Source organism: Adiantum capillus-veneris, chromosome 28 (assembly GCF_014529385.1).
Source record: "Adiantum capillus-veneris isolate H3 chromosome 28, ASM1452938v2, whole genome shotgun sequence".
In the NCBI taxonomy this organism is placed as follows: domain Eukaryota; kingdom Viridiplantae; phylum Streptophyta; class Polypodiopsida; order Polypodiales; family Pteridaceae; genus Adiantum; species Adiantum capillus-veneris.
The window spans coordinates 24,833,320-24,839,515 of record NC_140958.1 but is presented as its reverse complement, the minus strand read 5'-3'; positions in this window follow the sequence as shown (position 1 = coordinate 24,839,515).

Genomic DNA, 6,196 nt, shown 5'->3' with positions numbered 1-6,196 from the left:
CGAAATAGCCTGTGCAGTACTGCCCGTAGTGGAAACGGAGGCCGAAATGAGCCCAAATCAAAATTCTGAGCAGACCAAGCTCTTTGAGCTTACCCAAAATATTTGTCAACCTGCGAACGCTCGCCAAAGCTCACTGAAATCGGAGAAAGTGAGCAGGCGTGTGCTGGAGCAGCTGGCGACTAAGCCCGGGAGGACTTGACCTGCTCTGATACCAATTGTTGGAATTAGCGTTGCAGAGAAACACACACAGCTTGGAGAAGACGAAGGAAGCTCAAGGCACACAATAGAGAGTGTGTTACTTAGTGTGCAATAGAAAGATAGATAGCCCTAGAGTGATGGGCGTATATACAATGCACGAGGGAAAAAACCTCCTAAAGAGGGAAAAAATGCCCCGGCGGTCCTAGTGTGTTCACACACATCACTACCACATGTATATGGTAACACGCACACCCAACAATCAGCTGGTTCAGTGGGTACTATTTAGAGTCCAAACTAAAATGGTTGCATGGTATTGTGATGAGTGGCCGTTGCATGTCAGGGTCAGAATTATACAGGCTATTTTGGTTCCCTATCTATTGTATTACTTGCCATTGCTGGACTGGAAAAAGACTCATTTAGGTCAGATACAAACTTTGCTAACAAAATTTCTCTAGGGGAATAAAGGGAAACCCGTGCCTTTATCAAATGGGACTTTGTTGTATGTCTTAAGAACCAAGGGAGCTTGGGAGTACTAAACTTGCAAGCACCCAATCATGCTAGATGAGCTACTATGGTAAACATATGTTCAAAAGAGATAGTATTTGGTCTAGATGTATATGGGAAATTATATCTTTGTCAGTGGTGTACTTTCATGGGACATGGAATATGTGTGGTTGGGATAAATTGTTCTCACATGCTCCTCTTAAGACAAAATGTCTCACTGCTCAGCTGATGATCAGCTCCTGGAAACATACATGCTCTAACTTGATATGGCGAGGTCGACTTAGGTATACAGGGAACTCTCTTGCCAAAGAAAATGTCTTTTGGAGTTTTGTCTTTAGAGATCCTCCTGCTTTGATTATTAAAAAACCATCCATTCAGATGTTTACACAAGGTATCGCATGCATTGAACAAATGTTGGACTCTTAGGGATTGTTTGTTCCCTTTTCTGCAGCCAGAAGACAGTTCAGACTTTCCAATGTTTTTAGAACAAGTTGGACAATTTGTGTATTTTAACTTTCAGGCTGCAATTTCCCATTACAGAGAACCTATGGGAGAGATTCAGAGACTGGCACCTCCTAGGGAATGCAGACGATTGGTGGAAGTCTTCTACAACTCTATTTTGCAATTTGCTTATACCAGATGTGGACATATCGGTCAGATGTAATAGATACTGGAGATTTAACAAATCACAAGACCGGTGGATACAGAGACTAGCTACCTTACGGAGTCTCCCTTGCTCAAACAAGCACAAAGTGTTCATGTGGAGACTGCTCACAGGTTCTCTTCCCTATGGAGAACTACTGCTTTAAAAATGTATTACAAATGGGAAATGTCCTAATTGTAAGGCTACGAAAACTCTTAAACATACATTTTGGAATTGTAAAAATGTAAGGCAATGGTGGTTGTGGATTCTTCAGCATGTGCAGAATTGGGTCCCTGTTAAATTGTCTATTTTCTCTATGACTTTTGGTTTGTGAAAATATCCTGATGATGCTATGCAGTTCTGTATGCAGTCTTTGAGAGTATGGTTACTTTTTTTTCATTTGGAATGCTAGGAATTATGCATGCTTTGAAAAAGTCTCACTTTGTAGAGTCACTATCCCTGGGAGATCATTAAGAAAAAGATAATGGAGAATTGTCTCAGTGTCTCTGATGGGAAGCTGAGGGAGAGATGTTTGCAATTTATGGCACAATTGTGACATAAGTGCAATTTGATATGATGTGATTAATGTAAACAAAATTCAGAGAGAGAGAGAGAGAGAGAGAGAGAGAGAGAGAGAGAGAGAGAGAGAGAGAGAGAGAGAGAGAGAGAGAGAGAGATGGTATATGGTCTTTGAAGGTCAAGTCACGTGTTATGTGTGCTAAGCTAATCATTACCTCAATGCTTGAAGATTATATAGTTGAGGCTAGCAATTCAAAGTCCATGATGTGGCTAAAAGAGAAAGGTCTTGACTGAAACTTTAAGGAAACAAAGCTTCATTACAATCAAAAGCTAAGCACTTAAGAACAATATGATGCTCTAACTGAAAATGATAGCATAGATGCGTAGAGTTCAAAGAGACTCAAGAGAGCCATAGCAGAGCATAGAGAGAGAGAGAGAGAGAGAGAGAGAGAGAGAGAGAGAGAGAGAGAGAGAGAGAGAGAGAGAGAGAGAGAGAGGAGTGAGCCTTTTGAGAGGAAGAAGCCTTGATCTGTAGGATGTGATTGACCTCCACTGCAACAATATTTCACGTTTTTTACCCTCTTTTGCTTCTCTCCTTTAGCTCTTTACACACTACTTCCCTCTTGAGGAGTATCCACCATTCCTCCTTAAGAGGTGTGTGTGTGTGGATAATTAGGGGTCATCAAGCCATGTTCGAGTTAGCCCACATCTCCCGTTTAGCTGGCATCCCGCACACTTTCAGAAGCATTCATGGCTCGTTGTTAATTCATCTTAGTCCATAAAAGAACATTTGATTCCCAAAAGAATTCCATGAGCACTTCTAAACGTTGCTTCACCCTTTTGGCACATAAGGCCTAAGACACACCTTACAACCATCTTCATTGTAACGAAATAAGGCTAATGACATTGATTATAGCGGAATTAAAATGGTGATAGTCAGTATTTCATTAAGAGAATTCCAAATGAAGATTTAGAAGAAGTACTTGATTCTAAATAGCAAAATAAACCTGACAACTAGTTAGCTTGGCATCAACAATACTGTAAAATTTGAGAGAATTAGAGAAATTGACAACACTTGAGGACCCGATTTACTTGGAGCCGGTCCCCCCTCCAAAAACCTTTTGTATTATATGTTCTCCCATAAAGAGAGACTTTGTACAATACATTCTTTGTGATCCTTGAGACCTTGTTGATGCCATGAAGATGGAAAGCTTCATGCACCAATATTGTGCCCAAAACAACAATTAAACTCACTTGCAATAGCATAAACTTGTCCCCGGCCCCAATCCCAAGACCTCAAACACCTTCAAAGGTGGAGAGGGCTGGCAGAGAGTGAGGGAAGTGAAGAGGAAGAAGATGTAGCATACGAGAAAGAAGAATTCTCCTTACCATAGATTACTCTTAGAGCTTAGCTCAGCATAGTAATGAAGATGGTAGAGAAGCTGAGCATGCCATTGAAGCTTGACTCTTGATTGGATTTACATTCCATAGCCAAGAGGTATTGCTGTAGGCTCTCTACTTCTCAAGCTTGGAGAAGGAGATGGAGTTCTTGCTCAATTACACATGAGAAAGTGTGTGTGTGAGAGAGAGAGAGAAAAATGAGAGCTTGCACTTGCTTGGTCGACTCCTCTCTCTCTCTCCTAGCTCTAGCTTCCATGTCATTGGTCCATGCTAGGGCCTAGCCAATGAGAGACTGAGTTGGGTGTAGCATTGTGATAAGTGTCCTCCTTTCTCCTTTTGAGAGAGAACTTAGATTATCATTTAAATGAGGCTAAATTCTTATTGGTCCTCTAGCTCAACTGGCCAATAGGAATTAAGCTAGCTTATGGGCTGCTTAATTCTCATTGGACCCCTTGGTAGATTGTCCAATAGAAATTAGGGGTCTTAAATCTCATTGGTACTTTTGATAGGTTTTTTCTAAATTGTTAAGTCTCAATTTACTCAAGATTAATTCTCATTGGTCCTTGCCATAGGCCATCCAATAGGATTCAGGCTTCATTATGGACAACATGTCTAGGAGCTTGTGACATGTGTCCTGTATGCCTTAGGTGAAAACCGGGAGCTCTTGTAGTGTGTGTGTGTGTGTGTGTGTGTGTGTGTTCTCTCTCATCCCCTACAATGAGGACTTGCCCCATGCAAGTGGGAGTTTCCACTTGGCCACTTGCATCCACTTGGTGACCATAGTCCATATTTACAAAGGTTCAAAATATCTACCACGGGCAATAGTCACCCCTTTGGTCCTAAGCCTAAAGGCTTTTAACACTAACCCTTGGAGGCTTTAATGAATCTTAACCCAAGGTCTTTTAAATCTCCATTAAGTGCACATTGCTCTTTCCTAGACTCCTCTCCATTTGGACCCTTTTTTAGATAAGCTTTATATCTCCTCTCGGTCCCATGTTGAGAATAGATCTAACAGCACATATTAATATTCTAGCTCTTGCTCCCTTTTATCTTCCCATATTAAATGATCAGTTTAGTATGAGAAAATCATTTGGGATAGTTAGATATTAGATTTTATGACATTACCTCTCTCTTGAAATCATAGTCGTCCTCGACTATGAGGTAGAGAAGGTAAACCTTAGTCATTAGTCCATGGTTTGCTAGTGGGTAAAGGATCCCTTTCTTCCCTACAACATCATTCCAAAATGGATGACTAATCCATTTGGTGCTTGAGAGACTCAGGTGCCCGCAAGCATGTCTACTCTTTAGTCCATATCATACTTCTAAAGTAGAGTGGCAAATTCTACTTGGTGTTTGGGAGACGTCGTCGCCACGAACATGATCCTAAGCATGCATACTCATTAAATTTGTGCACAAAAAAAGGAAAAGAGAGTCCTTTAAGACAAAAACATTGTTCATTTGAAATGCATTTACATTTTCTTACTCTAGTGTAGCATTGTAAGCATTGACAAGGTTCGTATTATCCTTAGGCTATGTTCCTTGCATCCATCTAGCATCTTCAAAAGGATAGTTCATGAACTTAATAAGATACCGTCAGATAATCTTACCATGTCTTAGCACCTTGTCTTTTATGTCAAAGGATGGATTTGGGTTGTAGCACCTCTTCTTGATTCTCGATCTCTGGAGGGTCTTCATTTATTGGTTGTGTTGGTGGCTCTCCATTGTAAGGATTGAGTAGGCTCACATGAAAAGCATTGTGTATGAGCCAATGATTGGGAAACTTTAATTGATAATCCATTAGGTCTCCCCAATCTCAGAAAAATAAAAATTCTTTAAAACATATTAAGTGCATAAGTGAAGGGTGAGTTTAGGAAATGAAAAGACAGATGAAGGTGGAAAGTCAAAGGACAAATGAAGATTGAAAGTCAAAAGACATTTTGTGTCCATATAAATAGGTGTTTCTCTGCTCTTTCATTTTTCCTTTAGCATTTTCTTCTAAGTTCTCTTTAGCGTTCCCCTCCACCCCCCCCCCCCCCCCCCCTTCTCCTCTCTCTCTCTCTCTCTCTCTCTCTCTCTCTCTCTCTCTCTCTCTCTCTCTCTCTCTCAGTGTTGTATTCATCTTTCTTAGGTAATATTGTTGCAAATCTATGTGCTTTGTCATTGCCTGTCGTTACGTGCTATAGATTAACGCATTGTGTTTCTTGTTTTTTAGTGGAATCTTTGATTAGGAGCACCTTTTAATCTTTTTGAAGCCATTAGGAATACCTTTTAATTCTTAAGCCATCTTGTTGATTGGCTTAAGAATTTGAAAAGGACTGTAGTATCTTTATGCTTACTTAGAATAATACTTCTGGTGGCCTGTAGGATTCTTGCCTTTGATAGAAATTAACATACCCAAAAAAAAACTTGATTTAGATATATTCATTGGTATTTTGGCATGTTGTATGCTTAATCCACCCTTGGAGGATTTAGCAAGACCCAATCATTTTCCTTAAAAGCTAAGGCTCTTCCGTGCTTATTAGCAGCATCCTTTTGCCTTTGTTGTAAGATGGATATAGCCTCTTTTATCTTTCTAAAAGATTCTTATAGATCTCAACTATACTCAGCCGCCTAGCCGCGAAGCTCTTCCCATGTACCCTAAGTAGCAAGGGACTTTTAGATCTTCCCTCTATGACCTCGAAAGGTGCCTTTCCTATAGAAGTGTGTACGGTGTTATTGTACGCATACTCTACAAGGGTTAAGTACTTTTCCCATTGTGAGAGTTGATCTACTTCCATGACATAGGTTTTTAGTAGATCTAGAATCATAAGGTTAGCTATCTCACTTTGGCCATCCGTTTGTGGGTGATAAGCCGAAGAGAAATTTAACCTTGTGCCTAGGTTCTCAAAGAAACCCTTCCAAAAATTACTGGTCATTCTAGGACCTCGATCC